Source organism: Ochotona princeps, chromosome 1, assembly GCF_030435755.1.
Source record: "Ochotona princeps isolate mOchPri1 chromosome 1, mOchPri1.hap1, whole genome shotgun sequence".
NCBI classification, from domain to species: Eukaryota; Metazoa; Chordata; class Mammalia; order Lagomorpha; family Ochotonidae; genus Ochotona; species Ochotona princeps.
The window spans coordinates 30870394-30897846 of NC_080832.1; the positions used below are offsets into that span (position 1 = coordinate 30870394).

Below are 27453 nucleotides of genomic sequence, written 5' to 3' on the forward strand. Positions count from 1 at the left end.
ACTTAAAACCATAGGTTTAACACTGCAATAGGTAAAGAATTCAACAAATCACAATGGAAAAAAGCCACATCACTGTTCCTCAATAGTATATCAAAGACAACACATAGTAATCAAATCTCAAAATATCAATCTCACTCATATAGATTACATTCTTTTGTACTCTGTAGTTTAGAGAAACACAGATCAGGGAAAACATATTGCAGCTGTTTTTTGGGACTGGCTTATTTTTTAAAAAATTTCTTATTTTTGATAATTACACAATTGATCAGGGTGGGAAGCGTTGAGGGTTAGGGAAAAGTGGGTAATATCATTGTATCCAAATTTGCTATTTCATCTTCTTTCTGGGGGAAAGGGAGAGGAAAAAGGGGGAAGCCACACCCAGCCTCCCAAATGTCCTAGTACCTAAGGATGGGGAATAGCCATCTGATATCAACCCAGGGTCCCAATGTGATACATATTATGAGGGTTCTGCTCAAGTGGTTTGGATAGTTCTGACATGCTGTCGATTTTACCAATCTAAGGATGATATCACCCCCCAATGTCCACTGGCTGACATAGTCGACCTCAAATCTCCATTCACTCATATTTTTGATGTCATCTTTTGACTGGGATAATTGTCCAATTTGTTGTGTCCTCCTTCTTCTGCTGCGGTACCAAATGGGCTGCCTTATTCTCCATGTGCATCAGGGTCTGCGTCCATTGGTCCATCATTTTCATGGAGGAGGACATTCTTGCAGGAGGGCCCAAGAACCCATGCCAGATGGCCTGAGACTTGCCAGATCCTCTACCCACAGGGCTCATGAACCCAGCATCCACCTTGTGGGAGGGCCCCAGGATCTGAGCCACGCAACCTGAGCCCCACTGGATCCCCTACCCCAGGGGCTCGTGGACCTGGCACCCATTCAAAGATGAGCCCAAGGATCCAAGAGGGCTGGTTTATTTTCCTAAGCATAATGGTTTCCAGTTGCATTCATATTGTTGCAAGAGACTGGATACCATTCTTTTTGTGGCTGAGTAGTATTCCATGATATATACACCATGATTCCTGCTCTCTGTTTCTCTCTCTCACACTTTATTTTTTGATGATGTAGTTCTATAAGTTCAAGAACTTCTTCTCCCCCCATCAGATACACTATGTTTCTTCCTTTTTTTGTTTTATGGTTTATTTATTTTTATTGGAAAGTCAGATATACAGAGAGGAGGAAAGACAGAGAAAGATCTGCTGTCAGCTGATTCATTCCGCTAAGTGGCTGCAATGGCCAGACTTAAGCTAACTTGAAGGCAGGAACCAAGAGCTTCCTCCAGGTCTCGTACATGGGTGCAGGGTACCAAGGTTTTTTGGGCTGTCCTCTACTGCTTTCCCAAGCCACACGCTGAGAGCTGGATGGGAAGTGGAGTATGCAGGACATATGGGATCCCAACACATCCAAGGCAAGGATTTAGCTTCCTGCCTCTCATACTGGGCCTTACAATATTTCTGTAATCAGTTTCGGTTGGTATATACTTTGGAAATAAATGAATGAATAAATAAATAAATAAATAAATAAATAAATAAATAAATAAATAAATGAAATAGGTACTTTTTTTAAAAAAATTATATTATTGGAAAGGTAGACTCACAGACAGAAGGAAAAACAAAAAGATCTTCTAGCTGCTGGTTCACTCCCCAAGTGGCCACACTGGCTGGAGCTAAGCTTATCTGAAGCCAGGAGCCAGGAGCTTCTTCTAGGTTTCCCAAGTGGGTATAGGGTCCCAAGGCTTTGGGCTATCCTCTACTGATTTCCCAGGCCACAGGCAGAGAACTGGAAGGAAAGTGGAGCAGCATCCATATATAACCCATGCCAGAGATTATGGCAGCTTGGGTCAGAATTGTAGCAAAGAAAGATGAGCTGGGGAACATGTGGTAGAGTAAGAGAACAAGAGACCCTGAGATAGAGTCAAAGGTTTTGCTCTCAACAACGTAAAGACTGAAGAAGCCATTAAATGAAGTCTGGAAGACTGCAGGTGAGAACAATCAGCAGGACATATTTGGGAGCTCAGTTTTCTTACGTTTCTGGCATTCCTTGTATACTCAAGAAGCAATTTTGAATAGGCTGCTATTGGACATAGAAGTCTAGAGTTTAGGGAAAAATTCTGACCTGCAGATATGTTCATAAATCTGTGGGTCAAAAATATATAGATGGTATTTAAAGTTAGAACGATGTCTGAGATTATCAAGGGAGTGTGTACAGGTAGTAATTTGCAAAAAAGGCTCCTTGGGACACTCTGATGTTATGAAATCAAGAATAGTAAGAAGGAACTGTACAAAATCAAAGCAGCAGGGAAGAGGGAAATCAGAAGATCTTGGAAAAAGAAAGTACATCCAAATTGGGATAACAAGTATGTCAGTAGCTATCAGGACATTGAGAAATACTGGACTGAGACATGAGAATTAGATTTGGTGATGTGGAGACTGATGCTGACTTTGATAAGGCAGTTAAGTCACAGGATCAAATCTTATTTGGTGGAGAGGAGTTAAGACAGAGAATGCAGACAACAGTGTAAAGGAATTTTGTTGTATAACAAAGTGGAGAGATAGGTTGGGAACTGGAAAAGAATGTCAAATAAAGAGACGATTTTCTGTTTTTTTAAAATAAAGCACAACAGGCATGTGTGTTTTCTTGTTTTATGTCTGATGGAGAAGTTAATGCTAGGCATCAAACGAGACCTTCAAGAGCAATATGCTTGGGATCCAGAGAAAGATAAGATAGAGCTAAATGAAAGAAGGTTCTGATTACCTATCTTGAGTTAATATACACATGGAAAGGACGATAATGAAGGCAATGTTTAAGGGAACTAAAATGGTTTATACATGGATTCAAGGTTGAGGTGAGAGGAGTGGAATCTGAGTGGCTGAAGGAGAACTAGTTCATGGTCAGGTTCATACTAAATAAAAATGTAGAGGAGGTTTTGCAACAAATGTGAGTAAGTTCTTGAGGAGGATCAATGAAACCTTAGAGATTTGTAAGTCTCCTTATCCATTTATGTTAACTTAACCATTGCCTTCTTTAAGATGTTTGCTATATATGTATCAACTCAAGATAGACAATCAGAATCTTCTTTTTATTTAGTTCTATTTTATCTTTCCTGTTAACCAAAGTCACCATATTCATTAAAATTTAAAAATGAAAAAAAAATATCCTCTTCAAGATGTGTTCATGAGCCCAGTGTGATGGTTCAATGGCTAAATCCACACATTGCAAGCACCAGGATCCCTATGAGAGTGAGTTTGTGCCTTGTCTACTTCACTTCCCATCCAACTCTCTGCTTCTGACCTAAGAAAGCAGTAGTGGACGGCCCAAAGCCTTGGGACCCTGTACCCATGTGGGAGACACAGAAGAAGCTCCTGGCTTCTGGCTTTGGATTGGCTCAACTCTGGCCTTTGTGACCATTTGGGGAGTGAGCCAGTAGATGGAAGATCTTTCTGTCTCCTCTCCATAAATCTGATCTGCCTTGCTAATAATAATAAATAAATCTTAAAACACACACACACACACACACACATGCATATACATATATGTGTGCGTGTGTGTGTGCCCCTTAAATGTTTAGAAGAACTCATCCTCCTCCCTTTTGGATTTTGCAGCTGGGATTTACACTTTCTGCTCTGTGGGGTTCTCTCATGTGCTTTTTCTCAGCACCATTATAAAATTTAATCCAATTCAAAGTATAGTATAATGACAGTGGACATTTCAGAAACACTTTATTGACTTAGGAAGGACTACCACCATCATATATTCATTAGGGTTCAGCCTTAGTTAATTCAGAGGACATTACTGGTATGATGTAATAAAGCAAGGCAACAAATTAACACAAGCATTGAAAATGGCTCTGCTCTAGTGAGAATCAAGATGATGGAATAGGGTAAGATCATGTTGAAACAGACAGAGAAATAGTAGCCAGTGTGAAGCAGAGAGGGCATATTACAAAAAATAGGAGAGGACAGAACGACAGCAGAGGAGCACACGAAAACTGACAGACACAAAGCAGAGGACACAATGGTGTGGTCCTGCAGGGACCAATACCCCAGCAGCATTCAGTGAGCAGTTGGAACACCTGCAGTTGGAACTCCACCAGCAACAAGGTGGAAAGGGGAGTTTGCCAAGAGCTTAGGATGTGAACCCAGACAAAGAACTGCCCATGTTGCTGGTCTGCTTGATTTGACCAGGAGCAAAGACAGAGCAGCAAGTCTCAGGCAGATGGCATAGGAATAGGGCAGATCTCAAGCAAAGTCCAACCACTAGAGCTGAATCAGGTGCCATTTTGTATAGGAAGGCAAAGGCTAGGGAACAGTACTGCACATGCACTAAGCTGGGAGTGAAGTCATTTCTGGTTCAGTGAACTGCAACAACGTGGCATCCTCCAGGTTCCACCCAAGATAGGTCCAAGTAGCTTTCAGACCAAACAGCCAACAAGTGTGTCATCTACAGGTCAAAATAGGTCCATGTGGCCCTAGACCAAACAGCCAACAAGGTTCCAACAAGATCAGTACCACCAACAACTTAGCTGCTTAGGACACCTGGTGTCTCAATAATACTGAGACTTATTCTTACAGGAAGTGGAAGATAGGTTGTACAAACAATGGTGCAGCTTTAGCATGATATCACAGGAAGGAGCTGGGGCTATGGAGACCATGATGGAATTCTAGCAAAAGAACCCAGACTTGACACTCACTGGAGAAAGTGGCACAAGTGATTGCAAACAAAAACCCAAGTGACAACCACAATAAGTAAAAACGAACTGCAGACCTGTGGGTGACACAGCTTAGAAGCCTGCCTCAAAGAGAAGAATCTACTAACTAGAAGTACAAAGACCAAGAGCAAAAGAGACAAAGGCACAATGAATATGACTGAAGACTCCTCTGCAAAGGAGCAAAAACCTTTGCCAACCTCAGAGTTAACTGAGGAATATGTGAAAAAAAACAGGGGGACACAGAATTCAAAACACTTGTTATAAAGCTTCCTATTAAAAACCACAAGTGCGTAAAGCAGGCATTCAAGGAATTTAAAGAATATGTCATACTGGAAATCAATCAAATGAAAGCTGAAACATTAGAAATGAAGAAGACAGTGGAGCCAATTAAAAGTTCAGTGGAGAGTCTCCTAAATAGAATGAAGCAAGCAGAAGAAAGTATCTCAGAGTTGGAAGATACGTCCTGTCATTAGGGGGAAACAAACAGAAAGCTGGAAGCAGAGTTGGATCAGGCCAAAAAAAAGTATTCAAGAATTGAAAGACACTACTTAGAGGCAAAATGTAAGAGTTATGGGAGTCCCAGAAGGTGCAGAAAGAGATGCTGGGATTAAAGGTGTATTCAATGAAATAATAAGTGAAACTTTCCCTAATCTGGAGAAAGAATTGGGAAACAACATCCAGGAGGGATACAGAACTCCCAACAGACTTGACCAAAAGCAATCTTCACCAAGATACATGATAATCAAACTCTCTTCAACTGAATATAAGGAAAAGATCTTTAAATGTGCATGTGAAAGAAATCAATTGACATATAAAGGAATGCCAATTAAACTCACAGGAGACTTCTCACAGGAAACTCTACAGGCCGGAAGAGAATAGAGTGACATATTCCAGGTTCTAAAAAAAATAATAATAATTTGGGCCCAGGATAATGCACCCAACAAAGTTTTCCTTTGTCTTTGAAAATGAAATAAAATTCTTCCACAGTAAACAAAAGTTGAAAGAATTTGCCTCTTCCAAATCTGCCCTACAAATGATACTTCAAGATGTTCTCTTGACAGAGAAGAGGAATAGCACCCACCAAAATCAAAGGCAAATGCGAAGAACATCCCAGTAAATGATAACAGAAGACTAAATCAATGAACAACCCATTGCTGAATGACAGGACAAATTTGCCACCCATTCATATTAACCCTGAATGTAAACAGTTTAAACTCATCTATCAAATATCATAGATTAGCAAACTGGATTAAAAAGACAAAATGCATTTATTGGTTGTCTATAGAAGACATATCTCACCAACAAAGAAAGCAGAAAGTATATCTCATGGATTTTGACCTTTTTAAAATTTAGTAATAAAATAGGGAACTAAGTGAGTGGAGTGAACTTGGGGAGGGATAAGGAAAATTCCAGGGCCTATCGAAATGTATCATAGGATGACAATAATAATAAAAGTTAAAAAAGCGGCTCTTGTAAACATTCCATGAATATGTGAAAGAAAGATGGAAAACGTACATATTGTTCCACTTTACTTTGTTTTCTCTAAGTTTAGCTTAGCAGTGAAGGTGCTGGTTAAGAAGCCTATGTCCTGTATTGGAACTGCTGGGCTTGATTCCTGTCTGAAGATTCTGATTGTAGTTGCCTGACAGTGTAGATGCTCAATCGTAGCGATACTGCTCAAGGAATTGGGCTCCTACCTCTGCATGTGAGATCTGGATAGAGTTCCTGAACTCTGGCTCCAAGCTGGAGATCATTTTTGGCTGTTGTGGTCATTAGGTAGTGAGCCAGAAGCTAGGAACTACATATTTCAGTGTTTATCCTATATATAACTGTTATTCTATTTGATTTTTAATTTTTTGCAGGGCATTTCATTATCATTATTGTATGATACAGTTGCATGGGCTCTGCGATTTCTCTTATCCCCTTCTCAAGTTCACTCCCTCCCCACATTTCCTTTCTATTATTAAAATAGTAGTTCTTCACAGTCATAAGTCCTTCATTGTGGGCATGGACAATGGCAGAATCCAGCATCCTATTGTAAAGATAAATGTAACAGTGTCATTGGGAGTCCATCTTTGATCTGAAAGTAGAGATGCATACTGCATCGTATCCTCACATCTGGATATGATAGTCTCCATTGCATAGTTACTATAATCCCCTGAAATGAAAAAGACACAAATAAAATCAGCAACAATAAGAAAAACTGAAATTCACAACTCCATGATATTAAATAACATGCTACTGGATGACTACTCTGTCACTGAAGAAAAGAAAAAGAAAATCGGGCTCGGCAGTGTGGCCTGGTGGCTAAGGTCCTTGCCTTGATCCCATGTGGCCGCTGGTTCTAATCCCGGCAGCTCCACTTCCTCTCTATCTCTCCTCCTCTCAGTATATCTGACTTTGTAATAAAAATAAAACAAATCTTTAAAAAAAAAGGACAAATATCATATGCTCTCTCTGATATAAGAAACCTTCATGCAAAATATAAAATCAATAACCTTAAAAAAAAAAGAAAATCAAGAACCTCTTGAAGAATATGATGACCTATCAGTCAGTGAAGAATTTAATAAGATAAAAAAATCATTTTGAAGACATGAAAATAAAAATAAAAACATCAAAATGCATAGGATATAGTTTCTCCTGATCTTTATTGGTGAGAAGTGTCTCCTGTAGCAACAAATAGATGAGTTTTGTTTTTTGATCCTGTCTAATAATCTACAATGTTTGATAGATGAGTTTAAGCCATTTATAGTCAGGGTTAATATAAATAGGCAGTAATTTGGTCCTCTCATTTAGCAAAGGGTTGTTCATTGATTTAGTCTTCTGTTGTCATTTTACTGGGCTGTTCTTTACATTTGCCTTTGATTTTGGTGGGTGCTATTCCTCTTCTCTGTCAAGAGAACATCTTGAAGTATCATTTGTAGGGCAGATTTGGAAGAGTTATATTCTTTCAACTTTTCTTTACTGTGAAAGAATTTTATTTCACTTAGTACTCCTATTTTTAAAGGACTTTACATCCCAGTGTGATTGGCTCAGTGGTTAAATCCTCACCTTGCGTGTGCCAGAATCCCATGTGGGAGCTTGTTTGTGTCCTAGCTGCTCCACTTCCCGTCTAACTCTCTGTTTGCGGCTTCGGAAAGTCGTGTGAAGGATGGCCCAAAGCCTTGGGATCCTGCACCTATGTGGGAGACCCTGAGGGATGTTCCTGGCTTCTGGCTGAGGATTGGCACGACCACTTTGGGGAGTGAACCAGTGGATGGAATATCTTTCTGTGTCTCTTCTCTGTAAATTTGTTTTTTCCAATAATATAAAGGACCTCACAGTAATACCTTTGGCCTTTCACCATATAAGGCCCTAGAGAGAAGGTGCAGTCCCCTGAAGAGCTGTGTTCCATTTGTCAGTACCTTATCTCAGCTTGCCAGCCTTCACCACAGCTGTCACTGCCATGGGAAATAAATTTATTGTTTACCAGATACTCAGCCAGTGGCAATTTGCTAGAACAGCCCAAATGGAGTGAGACAGACCACATCTGCAAAATTATAGTGTTAGTACAGAACTTCTTCTTCTTGTTTTGTAAGTCATATTATAATAGTTGTACTTTTAAGAAAAAAAATTTTGGAGGTTAATTGTTCAATAAATTTTTATTACTGTGGGATATGGGAAAATAAGTTTAAAATTTTGCCAGCTGGCCCAGCATACCAAATTAGCACAGAAAGACATGTTTGCAAGATATCTCTTGATGAATTGGATGGGGAAATGCAGGGAGAGGAAAATATCAAAGATCCAGTTCAAATAATTATCAATCTAAGAAGTTGTTTACATATAATCTCTTAAGAAATGTTTAACTCTTTTGAAAACTTAACCTCCTGTAAATGAACTTTTGGGTAATGTAATAGCGCAAATGGTGAGTGAAGAAGGCATCACCAAAACAAACAAAAAAAATGAGTGTTCTACTTTAAGGTGACAATGCTGTGTGAACACAAAACCTTGGCTCCTTGGTTCTCTTTCTGTGAACTTGTCAGTAAATTCAGATCCCAATGGATCTCAAAGATACAACTCAATTCACAACTTCCATCTTCGTCCATGTTCTCTAAAGTGTTATATTCCAATATTTCAGACTATTAGACAGACTCCCCGTCTCCCCCTCAAAGAACCCAACAAACCCAGTTTTTACCATGATCCTCTAACAATGCAACAATCTTACCTAAACTTTTTAATGAATATATCTTTCAGGAACAAATGAGCCCAGGCCACAAGCAGGGAGTTGCATGGGAAGCAGGGCTGCTGGGACCAGAACCAGTGCCCATATGGGATCCCGGCATGTACAAGGTGAGGACTGCTGGGCCCAAAAGTGGGCCTTTTAAAACACTCTCTTGTGTCTGTCATGGGCATATGCATAAGATTCTCAACAAATGGTTGCTATGGTGGTTTCCTTCTGGGATATTGCAGATTGATTTACCAGGAGAGAGAGAGAGAGACAGAGAGGGAGAGAAAGAGAGTGTGTTTAAAGGAATGTATTCAAATTGCCAGTATATTTTGGATTGGGAAGGACTCACACAGTTGGCTCATTAATTTTACACTGAGTTGATTTAAAATTTGAACAATGTCCACAATAGCTCTTCATACTGAGTGTATCCAGTTGTGTGCGTCTGGCATTCAGTTTTCTTGCACAACATCTGCACTCAAGGTGGAGCTGCATAGTGCGCTTGTGGAAGAAAATATAACTATGTAGTCATTGGTAGGGATTTAACATATAGAAATTTTCCAGCAGTGTAAGACATAATAATCTAACAAACGCTAAATTATGACTTCATATTTTCTAACTGTGTAGTAATTTTTGATTCCTTGTCCTGAGTGTTTTGTGCAGTGGAAACTCTCAGTAACACAGTGTGTAAACATGCTGTGATGCTGCCAAACAGAATGGAAACACCTGTTTCAAAACGGAAACACCCGTTTCTTCTGGTGAATAAAAACAAGACATTTTGAAGAAAGTAGCTAAGCTGGCAGCGAAGCAGATGTTACCCTTTTCTTTTCTTTTTTTTTTTTTTTTTTTTTTATTTTAAATAATCTATTTTATTGTGTTGTTGACAATCTTTTCATAGTTAATTACAGTTAAAGAAAGAAAAAGAAAAAAAGATTCAGGGGGATAGGGAAGTGGGCAATACTATTATGTCCATATTGTTTCCATCTTGTATCTGAGGTAAAGGGGGATATTGAGGGAGAAGCCCCACCCGGTTTCCCGCCCACCCCTAGTCCCGGATGTGGGGCATGCTCTGAGATATGTGCTCGAGTGGTGTTAATAGTTCTCCAGTTATGAATCGCTGCCAGTTTTGCTCGATGAGGTTGTCCACTGATTGATATGGTCCATCATAAAGTCTCAGTTTGCCCCATTTTTCACTGCTAACATGTAGCTGAGATGAATGATTGATCTGCTCTGTCTTCTGTCTTTTCTTGATTAGAGTTCTGAGTCCAGCAGTTCAATTGGGGAGATCTCCAAAGAAACTTTGAGGTATTCCCAGACTAGTTTCTTGCATGTTCTAGCAAGCACGGGCCCGGCACAGTCCATCACCCCGATCAGCTGGTGGTTGCAATTGCTGGGTTGGTTCTGTTTTCAGTCCCGAGTTGCACTGGAACCAATTGGTGTTGCAGTCCAGTCTGGTTCAGCCCAGCACGTACTCGGCCCTCACACTAACCAGTGGGAGCTGCAGCCTAGTTGGGGCGACCCACGCTAACCCTCACCCAGCCCGCCCCTGGTTTGCCAGTATGTGTAGCAGAAGACCAGTCTGTCCCCCATCCCATTTGGCTCTGGCACTTGTCAATGGGTATTAAAGCTTAGTTCTATCTAACCAACTCAACCATCCAGCCCTCACGGGTGTTGTTGAGTGCCTCTCTATCTAGCCATCCCAGCCCCCGTCCTAGTTTTCATGCCCTCCCACGGGACTAGTGACCCAAGAAGGGGGAACCCACTTTTTCCCTCCCAGGTCTCTCTGTCCCGGTTTATGCACTCTTTAGGTGGTTCTGTGATTTGACTTGACAGAATTAGTCCCCAGTGCCAGCTTCTGCGGCTATGCCCAAACATCCCTCACCCACTCTAATCTATGCTTGCACCAGCAGGAATAATCAGCCCAGCCTGGCTTTTCCCTGATCTAGTCCACATGCAGCGCACAGGTGTTGTAGCCTTGCCTAGTCTAGTCTGTCTCTATCCCAGCCCACGCTCTCCGGTGGGAGTAGCTGTCCAGCAAGGGAACCAGCCCCTTAATCCCCCCCGCCAGTTCTGCCCCTCCCTTCCTTCCTGGATCTCACGTGTGCTGGTTGGGTGCTGCATTCATATCCAGTACAGGCAACCACGCCCTGGCATTCCATAATGTGTACTGGTTTTGTCGCGACCAAACCCAGCCCATCCCACACTCTGATCTGGTGATCGGATTTGCCAGTGGATGACATGAACTGATTCAGCCTGGTCTGCTCCTGACCCATGCTGAATGTGTGCCAGTGGGAAACTTTCCATGGCCTATTCTGGACTGTTTCCTATCATGCTTCTTGCGCTTACCTGCAGGGACTGTGTCCTGCCAGAGGAGTTGCCCAGGCTCCTCCATCAGAACCCCTCCCAATGGCAGGTTTTGCGCATGCCAGGGGGTCCTTGAGCCAACCCAACTCAGTTCACGTCCTGTCCTAGCAGGGACAGTGGCTTTTCCTGGCTGGCTTTCACCCCATTCTGGTTCTTGTTGTTGGATGTTTCAGCCCGGCCATGGCTCCTCCATACCCACATACAGCTCACGCATGGCTCATTAGGGGGTTGAGACCCAGCCTAGTCAGTCCCACATCTACCCCCTGGTTCTCCATGACACCAGATGGTGTTGGGATCTGAACTGGCCTGGTGCATCCAATCCCAGCCCACACTAGTGCCTCGGGTGACTGCAACTGTTTCCTAGATAGAACGCAGCCCCAGTTCTAGCACATACGCCCCTTGGTGGGAACCTCAACCTAGTTAGGGTGTCCCGTTACCTCCCCGATTGGGCTTGTTCCTAGCTGTAAATCATGCACCTGCCCGTGGTTGCTCTGAGGACCAGTAGGTGCAAGAGCCTAGCTCGGTATGACCTGTGTTCCATGTTGGTTTCTAGTTTTGCTTGTAAACAAAGGTTTGCTCAGTCCTGCCCAGTACATTACGTTCCATTACCAATTTACACATTGTCGAGCTACTATGCCCTGCTTGTCCGACCCCCAGATCTGGACGGCGTGTTCACCAGCGAGAGCTATGACTCGCCAGGGGAGCTTCCCAAGTACCTCCACTTGATCCACTCCCAAACCCAGTTTACATACATGCCATTGGTTTTTAGGCCAGTGCCCGGTGTACTCTGGCCTCCCATTTGGCCTTGTATGAGCTGGTGAATGTTGCAGCCCGGCCCACCCCACAACCTATTCAGGATGCACATTTGGGTGCTGCTGCCTTGCCCAGTCCAGTCTATGGCGGATCCCTTTACCTGTGATTGATGGCAGGCTCCTTGGTCACACCTAGCTTAGTTCATAACCACCTAAAATTTAGGTTTACCAGTGGGGCCAAACTTTCTACAGGGTGTGGCCCACACATCCTGCACAGAGTCCACCCCAGGATAAGGTTCTAGAGTGCTAGTTAAAATTATGGACCTGCCTAAAGTGACCAGTCTCCTGAACCAACATCATGTCAGGCAAAAAAATATCCTGCTAGACAATCTGGGGGTTATCTTCTGCATTATAGGTGTTCAAAGCTCAGCATTATTGAGTGATTAGAAGTTCTCCAAAAGAAGAGCCACAGGCGTTGGGAATCTTTAGGATTGACTCAGAACCCAGAAACAGTGGGGTCACCCTAGAGCTATCTAAGCAGCAATTCGGACATCCATTACCCCAGAGCTTCCCGGCCGGGCGGCCAGCAGGCAAAACCTGGCACCACATGGTGCACTGGCCGCCCTGGATGAGGCCGAGGACTCGTTCACTGCCTTGCGGCAGTGTCTTTGGCGTGAGCCCCCAGCATTGGGTCCGACCCGGCAGGGGCACCCCCCACAGCCGCCACACTGTGAGGAGCGGCAGTTGCCCCCGAATCCCAAGGCCCGAACCCCTCCCAAACTCACCTAGCTGCCAGATATTAGCAGCTGGGTGGAGCTAGGAATTTTAAGCCAGTTCCCAAGTTCCCACATGGTGCACTTACCCTGAGGAATGAGCTCTCTTGGGTCCTGGATGAGGCCGAGGACTCGTTCACTGCCTTGCGGCAGTGTCTTTGGCGTGAGCCCCCAGCATTGGGTCCGACCCGGCAGGGGCACCCCCCACAGCCGCCACACTGTGAGGAGCGGCAGTTGCCCCCGAATCCCAAGGCCCGAACCAGATGTTACCCTTTTCATCCCGGCTGTGATACTGTGTAAGAGACTTGCTCAGCTAGGTAAGAATGTGGGAATTTGGAACTTATGAGCAATTATTTTGTTCCCACTTCTGTGGAGCAGGGGGAGTATATCATTGTGGCTTTTAGAAGATGTAATCCATGGTTGGATTTTCACCAGGGAGAACATTTATCTCTACTTGGGGAATATTCCAGACCCTGAAGCGAACTGGAGTTCTTGGAGAAGTACAGTATTACCATCATGTTACTATCCTTAGGTTTTTTTTAAATGGAAAGTTGTGACACCATAGATCAACAGCAAAATCACAAAGTTTACCAATAATTCTGCTGATAAATAACCCCTTGATACCATGGGGGTTAAATATTTCTAATGCTTTGTGCAGTATATAATATAGCATGTGTTTTGTATCTGGTAAATGACTTGAGATAAGCCTGCTTGATTTCTTGCAGTTTTCTCTAAAGAATAGTATGTGTTTACACAATATTTGTAACAATCGGGTTTGACTGGCTTTCAACGAAAAACAAAGTTGTGATATCTGGGATCTGTGTTTCAAAACACAAGATTTTTCATCTAGGACTACCTGCCCTCTTTGTAAGAAGAGCAAAGATATGACTAAGTGGATGTTTCTAAATAGCCTCACTGTCACCATCATTTACAATGCAATCAAGGAAGTGAACAGAAATTAAAGAGGAGAAAAGAACTGTTGCTGAGGCCACATTTTACCACTTGTTAGCACAGAAATGTGGGGTGTTTTACCTGCTCGACACTTCTGTTCCTTTATAAAATGCAGAAATAAAATTCTTTCTCCTACTTCCCTTACAGAGAAAATTGGAATGTCAAAGAAATAATATACATGAGGCACTGCAGTGCTCCTGCCAATATTTGCTATTACTATTGTTTTTCTAAAAGAAGGAGCTGGGCCTGAACTTCTCTGTGTTTTTATAGCTTGAGAGATTTCAGAGTAATTTTTAGTGCTAATCAAGACACAATTTTCTTAAAAAAGATGCAAAAAACACATCAGAAAGATCTATATAATAGATTAGGTATAGTTGATTTTAAGAATAGTTTATATGTAATTTCTTCAAATGGTGAAATAGTGCCTTGAAAAGCTACTTTATTTGCTAATTTTAAGTATACATGCACCTGTTTAGAACTACATGTATTACACAAAAGAAATTTTAGTTAATTTAACAGCTTGGAATTAACTGAAAAGTTAAGTTCACTATTAAATTATACCAATTTTTCTAATGTGAATCAAACCTCAACTGAAAACTTTAACCTTTGGAAAAATATTTTCTGACTGTTATCTGTGTTTGCAGAAATCCTAGAACTATGATTCAACACCAATTTACTTATGAGGCTCTTTTTAAAACATAGATGCTGTAATTTTAGAGATTTATACTAAATTATACTCTTTAAGTAGACTTAAAAAACTGACTTTCGTGAGTGAAAGAGTTTTGAATATGTGATATTTTAGATAAGTTGAGAAGATAAGTGGCTGATGAAATTTCACTTTTATAGGGTCTTGCAGATACTCATGCAAGTGGGAAGTTTTCAGCTGTGTATTACAAAAGGGAGAAAACTAGTATTTGACATAATGGTAATACAGAAAAATAATCCACAGCTTCTTCATTGGTAACATTTATTCCTGAACAGGATGATAGAAAATCACATGATCATTCTTGTGTTTTTAAATATTATCTTTCAGAATGATATCATGTTGAATGTGTCCTTGGGTACTTTTTTCTATTGAGAAATTAATTAGAGACACTGAAGAACCCTTATTTTAAAATTTGAAATAGTGTGTTACAGATGGAGTAGAAGAGGGAGAGAGAAAGGTGGGGGGAGAGAGAGAGAGAGAGAGATCTTTCATTGGCTAATTTATTTCCCGAAAGCTTGCAATAGATAGCCAGGGCTGCGCCAGACCTCAGCGAGCAGCCTGGGAACTCCAGCTAAGCCTCCCCAGTGAGCGACTGAAGCCCAAGCATTTGGGACATGATCTGTGGCCTTCTAGGATAAGTTAGCAGAAAGTTGAACCAGAAGAACAGAAACCTAGACTCAAATCTGCAGCATTAAAAGGTCCACCCTTAAATTCTTCAGTGAATACAAATATTGATAGCATTTCTTTGCTCTTTCTGAACAAAAGAGAAAAATCTGAACCTACAGGTCATTATTCTGTCCTCTTCAAAGATTAGCTCACACTAGTTGCAGAGGAACTAAGAGATCATGGAGTGACCCCGCATGTCTCAAAATGCAATAGAATTATCACTTCCTTTAGATGCTTTCTTGTAATTATAAAATCCATGTTTTAAGTTTATTGAGCACTAATTGGATAATATGGACTGTACAAGCTCTACTATAACATCCACTTTATGTAGTATGTGTCACTACTTACATTTTAAATGTGAACAGAATATGGATTGTAAATATGAATAGAAACTATTTCATACATGGCATTCAGATTAACTGGAATTAAACTAAAGCTGTATGCCATGCTAAATACACAAATGTCGTGTCTGGATGTAATGCCCTCACCAAGTGGTCTGCTTGCTAAAATTTTTTAAAAGTTTATTTTCTTGAAATTTCCTTCCTTGTAACTTTCTTTGATCTGTGATTCGGTTTGGCATCACTTAGAAAAGAAATGTTATAATCTGTATCTACATCAGGATTTCTCATGAGGGATCTCTGAAACAGAAAAGAAGCCTTTATGTTATAGTTGACAGTTGAGGAAACTTCTAGCACAATTGAAAGTTCATTTTTTCTTTACTGATTATTTTTTAAAAACATTTTAAAAAAAGATTAGTTTATTTTTATCGGAACGGCAGATACACAGAGAGAGGGAGAGACAGAGAGAAAGATCTTCTGTGAGCTGGTTCACTCCCCAAATGGCTGCAATAGCTGGAGCTGAGCTGATCTGAAGCCAGGAGCTTCTTCTGTGTCTCCCATGTGGGTACAGGAACTGCTTTTCCAAGTCACAAGCAGGTAGCTGAATGGGAATTGGAGCAGCCAGGATATGAACTTGTGCTCATATGGTATCCCGGGGTGTGCAAGTCGAGGATTTAACCACTAGGCTACTGTGCTAGGCCCTTTTATTGCTTTGTTAAACATCTCTACTAAGTGCTGCATTTATTCTCCACAGAAGATGATCCAAATGGGGCCAAATGGAGTTTTTTTGTTTCTAACCATAGCTCTTATGAGCAAATTTGTGATTACACTTCGAATTATGGGCAAGGTTCTTCCTATTTGAAGAGTCTGCTAGATGGCAAATCTTTCATTTTCCTTCCTAGAAGAACTTATTAAGAGATCTCTTTTTCCCTTTTCTTATCTCTTCCGTGCTTCAGTCTTGCCCTGCAGTCTGCAGTGTGGCACATTCCAATACTTAATTTTAGCAAAGATGAGCACTACATCTTATACGAATTTCAATTTATTTTAAATTAATTTGGGAGAGAGAGAGAGAGACAGAGAGAGGATAAGGAAGATTACACTTACTGGCTCATTTCCCAAAGGTACACAATGGCTGGGTGTGGCCAATAGGCAAAAATTCAATCCAGGTCTCCACATGGATTAGGAGCTCAACTATCTGATCTGCCACTGCTGCTTTCCAAGGCATAAGTTAACTGGAAGCCATAAATTAGTCAAGAGCCAGAGCCAGGAATTAAACTCAGATAATTCAATGTGACCTAATCAGCATTTCAACTGCTAGGCCCAGGGCTCATCCCACATGTGAAATTTTTTTATAATTATGATGTATTTGTTCTTAGACATACACATATGAATGAAGTAAATAACAAGATTTAGCGTTGAGTCTAATAACTAAAGTAATTTGAAAATGGGCTAGCCTAAGCTTCATTTCAAGATGGCTGCAGCCATGGTAATATGATGCAACACATTTTTTTTTTAATGATACAGTTCCAGCTCAAGAATTTTTAAATCTGTTCTGTTGATTCTTGGCCCAAAGGTGTTGTACAATGGGCAAATGGGGTCTCACTTTGACATTTCATGAATCAGTAAATACAGTAAATTTGAAGCAATGTCTATTTAATTTGTCTGGCTACTCAGCAGTACAAGAATGACTCAGCTGTCTCACCAAGGACAATTCTATGCTGGGGTAAATATCGGAGACAAGAAGCCCTGCATTTTCAATGACCATCAGTGATCCCCTGACAGTCATTACCAATATAACACAGACATGATATTTGACTCTAAGGGTAAGCTGGAGTCAGTAAGAGGAGATAAGGGAAAGTATTAGATGTCACACAGATGGTGTTGCTGAAACTCAAGTAATACAATGTAAAACAAACAAAATCGTAAGACCTGAGATTTCAGACTATGGCTTTTTAAGAGTTGTATTTTAAATATTATTTGTAAATATTATTTCATTCCTTGTAGAAAAAAATGAAGGTCTTTTAAAATGAATGTCATACTAAAAAAACCCCATCATAGGCAGTAATATAATCAGCATGACTTACGTCAATTTATGTACAACAATTTTAGACAATGCTTTCAACTCTTGTAGGAAAAAAGATGTTATTAATCACATTGATTTTGGTATTTTTACTTTCTTGTTCCTTCTTTGTTTTTTGCTTATCAATACAATCTTATTGCATGTGCAATCCGATTTGATTTCCTCAGATTTGTGACTTTTGACACTCTATTGGGAAGTGTTGGATTTTTATTTATTCAACAGTTTTTCTATGGTGGTGGATGAGTTTCAGATTTACAGCATTCTTTACAGTACAGACTGGTGCAGCACATTGGCCCTACTCCCAGAGGCTCCATTCCATTTGGCTCCAGTCAGTCATGAGAACATCACTCTTGTGAGTAAATGAGACAAGCATAATTCTCTCAATATTATGTGAAAGGAAATTGTTAGAGAGAAGTGAAAGTTGTCTTAGAGGATCAAAACCAGATCTAATGAATTTCCCCCAAATGTCCCTGAGTAATATTGAAATATATCTTCTTGTTGAGATGTTAAAATGATTTAGTTTGTGGTCTCTGTCCAAGTTAATTTGAGGTCTTACCTGCTTTGTAATCCATTGATCCCCTTAAAGAATTCCAAGCACAAATCAACTAGGTCATTGGAGAGCTAAAATTAGTCTAAATGTAACTGGATCAGGCCATATGTAGGAACTATGAGTTTCATCCAGTCTCCCATATGGTAGTAGTGATTCAAGCACCTGGGCCATCTTCATTGGCTTTCCCAAATGCATTAGTACAGAGGTGGATTTAAAGTGGAACAGCTGGGATTTGAATCAGTGTTGTAAAAAGTTGTTAAAATAGTAGCACTAATTAGTCCTTTATATTGGGTTTCATGAGTTTTAGGAATTTTTAAAGTACATTATTTTGTTTGCCTTACAAACCGATTTTTGACTATACCATATCCCAAATTTCCACCACCTGCACTTCAACATGAACCTCTACCTTTTCACACCAAGCTTTCTATGCTTGCTGTTGCACTGTGTTGTTTCAGGAGGGATATTGCCAGAGAAAACTTCAGGTCTGAAAACTGAGCTCAGTGTTAACCTCTGTTGCCTTCTTCAGTCAAGTTTCAAGAGCTGGACATGAGAAGCAGACGCGGAGTTCCTTTGCCTGTCCCAGTTATGGCCCTGTCTAGTAGAGTGTTTGACAACAGCGCTTATGACAGGGACCCGGGAAGTTACAAGCAGTCCCGTCATCCAGGTCTTTTAGCATTGGTTTGGGAAAGAAATGGATGAAAAGGTCTATTAACACCTAGAGAGGAAAAATTTCATAAGTTTATGAAATGCTCCCTGCTGCTGGTGGGTCTCAGGATGGGGTATCTCATGACTCCCCATTGGGCGGTAAATGGGATTGGGGAGGGGCGCAAACTTGGGCCTGGGAGTTTAAACTTCCAGCAGCCGGTAGGGTTTCAGGATGGGGTGTGTCATGCCTGGATCCCAGATGACAGCCACCACGTGCACATGGTGAGCTCTCCCTGGGCAGCCAGTGTGCCATTTGGTGCCAGGCTCTGCCTGCTGGCCACCCGGCATGGACCTCTGGGGTTTTGGTTCTTTGAATCGCTGCTTAGGTAGCTCCAGATTGAACCCACTATACTTCTAGGACGTGAATCAATCCTAAAGACAATAACTCTTCCTTTGTAGAACCTGTAATCACTGAACAATGCTGGTCACCAAATACCAGTCCATGCAAAAGCTAAGGTTCGGGGCTTGTCCAGCAGAATCAAATTCTGTTGCCTGACAGGATGATGGATCAGGAGAAGGGTGACATTAAGCAGGGCCATTACATTAACTAGCATTAGAGAACCATATCTCGGGGTAGATTCTGTGGGGGGTGTTGGGCCAAACCCTGTGGAAATTCTAGCCCCACTGGTTAGCTCGAGGGTTGGGGTGGTGATGGACTAAGCTGGGTGTGACCAAGGAGCCTGCCATCAATCACAGGTAAAGAAACCCACAACAGTCTGGACTGGTCAAGGCAGCAGCATCCAAATGTGCATCCTGAATAGGCTGTGGGGTGGGCCGGGCTACAACATTCACCAGTTCATATAAGGCCAAATGGAAGGCCAGACTTCACCAGAACCTGACCTAAACCCAATGACATGCATGAGAACTGGGTCTGGGAGTGGATTAATTAAGTGGAGGAACTTGGGAAACTCCCTTGGCGAGTCATAGCTTCTGCTGGTGAACATGTGGTCCAGACCTGGGGGTCGGACGAACTGGGCAAAGTAGCTCCAACAGCTGGCTAATGTGTCAATTGGTAATGGAAAAGGGTGGACCGGGCACGACTGAGCAAACCTTAGCCCACAAGCAAACTAGAGACCAGGATGGAGCACAGGTCATGCCGAGCTAGGCTCATGTACCAACTGGTCTGCGTGAGCCAGGAATGCTAAGCCACAGTGTCTAAGGCAGGGGACGGGACAGGCGAGGGTCTGAGCCAAGCTGAGTCAGAGCAACCACTGGCAGGTGCAAGATCTGTGGCTGGGAACAAGCCCAGTTGGAGAACTAAGGGGACAACCCGAGGGGGTTGAGGTTCCCACCAAGGGGCACATGAGCTGGAATGGGGGCTGCGTTCTAACCAGGAAATGGTTGTAGTCCCCCTTGGCACAAGTGTGGACTGGAACTGGCCACACCAAAAGGGCCAGACTCCAACACCCTCTGGTGTCCTGGAGGACCAGGGTAGATGTGGGATGGACTAGGCTATGTCTCAACCCCTACTGAGTCATGTGTTAGCCATATGTGTGTATGGACGAGCCATGGCTGGGCTGAAACATCCAACAGCAAGGACTAGTTTGGGTTGAAGGCCAGTCAGGAAAAGCCACTGTTCCTACTAGGACAGGAGGTGAACTGAGTAGAGTTGGCCCATGGACCCACTGGTATGTTCAAAATTTGGCATTGGGAGATATTCTGATGGAGGATCCTGGGCAACTCCTCTGGCAGGACACAGACCCGGCAGGTAAGCGCAAGAAACATGATAGGAAACAGCCCAGAACAGGCCATGGAAAGTGTCCCACTGGCATACATTCAGCATGGGTCGGGGGAAGACCAGGCTGAATCAGTTCAAGTCATCCACTGACAAATCTGAACACCGGAACAAAGTGTGGGTCGAGCTGGGTTTAGTCACAACAAAAACAGTGCACAATACGGAATGCCAAGTTGAGGTTGCCTATACCGGATGTGACTGCAGCACCCAACCAGCATGTGTGAGAACCAGGAAGGGAGGGGGCGAAGCCAGCAGGGGGAATATGGGGGGTTCCATTGCTGGACAGCTACTCCCACTGGAGAGCTTGAGCTGGGATGGGGACAGACCAGACTAAGCAGGGCTGCAACACCTGATTGCCTCATGTGGACTAAATAAGAAAAAGCCAGGCTGGGCTGATTATTCCTACCGATGCAAACAAAATTAGGGTGGGTGAGGGTTGTTTGGGCTTAGCCACAGCATCAGCTGGCAGAAGCTGACACTGGGGTTTAATTCTGTCAAGTCCAACTACAGAACCACCTGGAGAGTGCACAATCTGGGAGTGGGAGATGCCTGGGAGGGAAAAAGTGGGCTCCTCCCTCTTGGGGTACCACTCCCACAAGACAGCACAAAAACTAGGACAGGGGCTGGGGATGTTAGACAGACAGCCAGCAGCATCTGTGTGGGCTGCATAGTGGAGCTGGTTAGATGGAACAAAGCTTTAATACCCATTGACATGTATGAGAGCCGAATGGGGTGTGGGACAGACTGGACTAGTCTGCCACACATACTGGCAAATCAGTGTAGGGGGCGGGCCTGGTTGGGGTTATTGTGGGTCGCTCCAACTAGGCTGCAGCTCCTACTGGTTTATGCGAGGGCCAAGTATGTGCTGTGCAGAACCAGGCTGGACTGCAACACCCATTGGTTCCAGTGGAAGTCGGGGCTGAAAACAGAACCAAACCAGCGATTGCAAACACCAGTTGATTGGGGCGATGGACTGTGCTGGGCTCTGTACTTGCTAATACATGCAAGAATCTAGGCGGAGGACACCTCAAAGTTTCTTTGGAGATCTCCCCAATTGAAATGCTGGACTCAGATTCAGAACCCTAACCAAGAAAAGACAAAGAACAGAACAGGTCAATCAACTACTTCAGCTATATGTTGGCAGCGAAATACTGGGTAAACGGAGACTCTATGATGGACTATGTCAACCAGTGGATTCTTCAAAGACCTCATAGTGCTTGGAGTGGTGAGATTGGCAGTGATTCATAACTGGTGAACTATCCAAACCACTTGTACAAGAACCTCAGAGCATGCCCTACATCTGGGACCTGGGGTGGGTGGGAAACTGGTGGGCCCACTGCTGGTGGGGCTGCAGGCTGGTACAGCCTCTATGAAAATCAGTATGGAGAACACTCAAACAACTCAAAATCAACATACCGTATGATCCAGCAATAGCACTCCTAGGAATATATCCAGAACACTTGTTTTATGAGAAACCAACATGCACTCCTATGTTCATAGCAGCACAATCAGTAATTGCAAAAACGTGGAAGTAGCCAAAATGCCCATAAGCAGAGGATTGGATAAGAAAGCTGTGGTTCATCTACTCCATGGAATACTACTCAGCTATTAAAAAAAACAAAATGCAGTTCTTTGTGGCCAAATGGGCCAAACTGGAAACCATAATGCTAAGGGAAATGAGCCAATCCCAAAAGTTTAAATACCACATGTTTGCCTTAATTTAAGATGATATGATGTTATGTATAACATGTTATGTTATGTATGTTATATGTTGTGTATAAACTAAAATTGAAATGTCAATGAGGTGGTCACAGAAGGTGGTTAAGAACTCACATTTATTTTTAACATATTGGTTACTCATTACTATGTCAATTAATTCCATAATGATGGAAATTTTTGCTGATGGTATGTTGGAGCTTTTAATTGATCGGGATGATACTCTGCTGGCTCTGTCTTCAGACCAGAGAGGGTATACCTAAGAAGCCATTGAACTTGACTGGACAATAAGATGCTGGACTCTATGTTTGGTATATGCTTGCAATGGGGGAATCTCAACTGAACTTGAACTGTGGTTATGCAACAAGGTGGAGGAATCCACCATGGTGGGAGGGTTCGGGGAGGGGAGGGGAGAATCCAAGTACCTATGAAACTGTGTCACATAATACAATGTAATTAATGAATAAAAAATAAATTAAAAAAAACATGAAGGAAACAATATGGAAATGATAGTCTTACCCACTTTCCCTATAGCCCTTGTATGTTTTTACCCTAATTAACTATGTAAAGATTGTCAAAAAATATAATAATAAAAAAAAAAAAGATAAAAAATAAGTTTGAAACAATAAAGTTAAGAAGATTGAAAAAGCTGAGAATATACTAAAGTTTTAATGCAGTCAGTACCTTTGAATACAATTTGTCCTCTCTGAAAGTTCATCTCCTCTAATAGATAGTAAGAGGATAGAAATTCTCAGTTCTGGCCTTTGACTCCTGCTTCCTGTTAATGCAGACCCTGGGAGACAATGGTTTAGGCTGAAGTTATTGTGCTCATGCCATCCATGTGGGAAACCTGATTTGAATTTCTAGTTGCTGGTCCAATCTTAGCCATTATTGACCTGTTGGGACTGAAATGAGTTAGCCTGTCTTTGTATCTAATCTATGATGTTTGAGCTTAAGCCATTAACATTCGGGGTTAATATTAATGGGTGGTAATTTGGTCCTGTAATTGTAGGAATGGATTGTTCATTGATTTAGTCCTCTGTTGTCATTTGACTGGGATGTTCTTCAAATTTACCTTTGGTTTTGGTGGGTGCTATTCCTCTTCTCTGTCAAGAGAACATCTTGAAGTATCATTTGTAGGGCAGGTTTGAAAGAGGCAAATTCTTCTAACTTTTCTTTACCATGAAAGAATTTCATTTCATTTTCAAAGACAAAGGAAACTTTGCTGAGTGCATTATCCTGGGCTGGCACTTTTTTTTTCCTTTTAGAATTTGGAATATGTCACTCTATTCTCTTCTGGCCTGTAGAGTTTCCTGTGAGAAGTCTCCTGTGAGTTTAATTGGCATTCCTTTATATGTCAATTGATTTTTTTCACATGCACATTTAAAGATCTTTTCCTTATATTCAGTTGAAGAGAGTTTGATTATCATGTATCTTGGTGAAGATTGCTTTTGGTCAAGTCTGTTGGGAGTTCTATATCCCTCCTGGATGTTGTTTCCCAATTCTTTCTCCAGATTAGGGAAAGTTTCACTTATTATTTCATTGAATACACCTTTAATCCCAGCATCTCTTTCTGCACCTTCTGGGACTCCCATAACTCTTACATTTTGCCTCTAAATAGTGTCTTTCAATTCTTGAAAGCTTTTTTTTGGCCTGATCCAACTCTGCTTCCAGCTTTCTGTTTGTTTCCCCCTGATGACAGGACGTATCTTCCAACTCTGAGATACTTTCTTCTGCTTGCTTCATTCTATTTAGGAGACTTTCCACTGTACTTTTAATTGGCTCCACTGTCTTCTTCATTTCTAATGTTTCAGCTTTCATTTGATTGATTTCCAGTATGACATATTCCTTAAGTTCCTTGAATGCCTGCTTTATGTGTTTATCATTGTTAAAAAGCTTTATAAAAAGTGTTTTGAATTCTGTATCTACCATTTTCTCGATGTCTTCCTCAGTTAACTCTGAGGTTGGCAAAGGCTTTTGCTCCTTTGCAGAGAAGTCTTCAGTAATATTCATTTTGCTTGGTCTCTTCTTTTGTTCTTGGTCATTGTACTTCTGGTTAGCAGGATCTTCTTGGGGCAGGTTTCTAAGCTGTGTCACCCACAGGTCTACAGTTCTATTTTACTTGTTGCAGTTGATACAAAACTCTTTGTTTGCAGTCACATGTACCACTCCCTCTATCAAGTTCCAGGTTGGGTTCTTATGTTGGATTTCCACCATGGTCTCCATTGCCCCAGCTTCTGGCTCACCAATATCCACCTCCTGTGACACTGTGCTGAGGCTGCACTGTTGTCTCTACAACCTTTCTCCCACTTCTGGTTGGAACAGGTTCCAGGAGAAGGGAGACATCAGGTGTCCTATATAGCTAGGTTGTTGTTGGTAGTAATCTTGCAGGAACTTATTGGCCGTTAGTCTGAGGGCCACCTGGACCTGTTTTGAGTCACAAGTTGCCAAAGTCAGTATGATTTTCCTGTGGGACCAGTGCAATGCACTGAGCTCAGTGATTTCTCATGAGCTCAGCACATGTGCAGCTCACTGTCATCCCTGCAGTCCTAAAACTATTGCCACACTATACAAAATGGTGCCTTATGTGCCACTACTAGAGTTATTGATCTGCTCTCTGTCAGGTCTGAGGGCTACCTGGATTTGTCTTGGGTGGAACCTGTAGGATGCCACATTGTTGAAGTTTGCTGAGTCAGAAATGAGTTCACTCCCAACTCTGCATATGCTCAGTTCTTTCCCTTGCTTTTGCCTCCTTAAAATGGAGCCCAGTTTGGTTCTAGGGGACAGACTGAGCTGTGAAATCCACCCTGTTCCTGCACTGTGTTTCAGGGATCTTTCACTCTGTCTCTGCTTCTGGTCAAATCAAACAGACCAGCAAATGGATGGTTCTTTGTCTGGGTTCACCTCCAGAGCTCCCAGTGAAAGTCTCTTCCCACATGGTTGCTGGTGGAGTTCTGTCTGTGGGAGGAGTTGAGATCGCCATTTTCTGAATGCCACTGGGATATATCAGTCACTGCAACACCACACCATTGTGTCCGCTGCTTTCCTGTGTCTGTCAGTATCCAGGTACCTCTCTGCTGTCGTTCTGTCCTCTCCTATTTCCTGGAATGTGCCCTCTCTGCTTCATACTGACTAATATTTCTCCAGTTGTTTAAATGTGTCCCTATCCTATTCCACCATCTCTGTTCTATGGTATTCATTTTTATGTCAACTTGACTGAGCTGACATACAACCATGTAAATGGTTAAATATTTCTAAGCGTGTCTGTATTTCTGTTCCTGGGGGATATTAGCAACAGAACTGAGTAAAGCAGATGGCGCTCCTTAATGTGAGTAGGCATTACCCAGTTTCTTGCTGGCCTTTATAGAGCAGGCAATAGACCAATGCTACGTTTGTTCTTTATCTGAGTACATGAGCTGTGATACAGTTTTTCTCTTGCTTTCAGTGTTCCCAATTCTGGGATCTTCAGACTTGAACTGTAATTGTCACTTTTGAGCCACATCATTGGCTTCTCTGGATTCCCAGCTTGCAAATTATAGATCACAGGAATTCTCAGCTACCATAATAGGGTGAGCTAATACCTTATCTCTCCCAGGACCATCTTAATATGCAACATTTGTAAATTTACAGGGTAAAGTTTGAATTTACAGAAGGTTTTTTTTTTAATCATAGTCAATTAAGGCACAAATAGTTAAAGAACAGGGAATCAACATTTTGGCATAGTAGACAGATAAACTCATTGCTTGCAACATTAGACATCTCACATAGGTGCCAGTATGTGTTCAGGATCTTCCACTTCAGATCATCTGCTAATGGCCTGGGAAGGTAGCTCTTGCATTGACCTCTGCATCCATGTGGGAGACCCAAAAGAAGCCTGTGGCTTCTGACTTTGGCCTGACTCACAACCACCTGTTGCTGTTATCTGTGGAGTGAATCAACAGATAGCTGATTTCTCACCCTGCCATCTGTAACTGTCTTTTGAATAAATAAATAAATGTTAAAAAAAGAACAGGTCATTTATTAACACAGTATGGATAAAGTTTTAGCTAGTGAAAACTGTCTAATGGTTATGATCTTACGCAGGCAGCTAGTTCAGGGTCATGGGTTTGGAAGCCACACTTTCCTTGCCTAGAGAATCCTTTCTGTCCACCTGTGAGTCAAATGACATCTATCATCACCTGGGACCTGAGGGGGTCCCCTTTGAAGCTCCTTAAAAGCCCATGCTGAGAAGGGGCTTACTTTTTATTGCTCTCTGCCGACAGATTCATGGACTAGGAGGATGGAAGGTAGCAGCCTCTCTCTCTCTCCCCTTTCCCTTCCTTGCCCACTCTCCCTCACCATCTGAATAAACCATAGCATATTTCTAAGCAGTGTCAGTCAGTGCCTATGCTTAAAATCTTTTTGTAAGTAAGAGGCAAGATTCTGGCATAACTAAATACATATTAGGTCCTAACCTAGACCACAACACTGCTATCTTTTTGTTCTTGCATATTTGATGTCTGTGTTCTACTTACATAGGTATAAAAAAGTCAAAGAGAAATGAATCATTATATTGAGACCGTATCTTGTTTCCTTCTGAAATTATTCTAAAATCTACCCAACCAATCTCCCTTTCAGGAGTTTGAGGCAAGCTGTACTAGGCTGGAGCTTTCTTCGAGGAGGCCTCACTGTCATCTTTCCCCCAGTTACCTTTGCCCCCAGTTACTCCAGCTCTCTGAGTCTGTTTTCTGCTTTGTCACTAATTAACTCTATTAAGATACTTGTAAGTACAGACAGGTTCTCCGGAATGTTTAGGTTGAGGATGGCTGAATTTGAAGATATCTCTTATTTCCTGAGAATTTTTGACAACTGCTTTCCTACATTTTCCCTAGGTGTTTATCTCTCTCCCTGATCTTTTGCAGCTTAATCCAGAACCAGAAGGACAGATATCTAGGCAGCAGAAGATGAGGTCATCTCCTCACTCCCACATCCTGGAATCTCTCTCCAGGTTAGAGCATGTGGATCCTCAGGCTGCATCAGCCTGTGTCTGAGGTTTTTCTATTTGTGTGAGCCATGGACATCTTGCCTCATAGGGTCTCACATTGGTTCCTTCTAGACTTCTTTCTTTGAGCAGACAGTCATTTGGAGGTAGTGTTACACACTACCATGACCCCAACTTCCTCATCAGTCTTCACCTCTTGCA

General features: G+C 42.1%; 1 protein-coding gene across 1 annotated transcript in view; it reads left to right on the top strand.

Annotated features, from left to right (window-relative positions):
- The first annotated feature begins 13084 nt into the window (after nt 1-13084).
- VNN1 (vanin 1) overlaps nt 13085-27453 on the top strand; it is a 52761-nt gene continuing 38392 nt past the window's right edge. The window contains exon 1 of the mRNA XM_058673785.1: nt 13085-13141. The gene's annotated coding sequence lies outside the window, so the exon portion shown is untranslated. The remainder of the gene's footprint in view (nt 13142-27453) is intronic.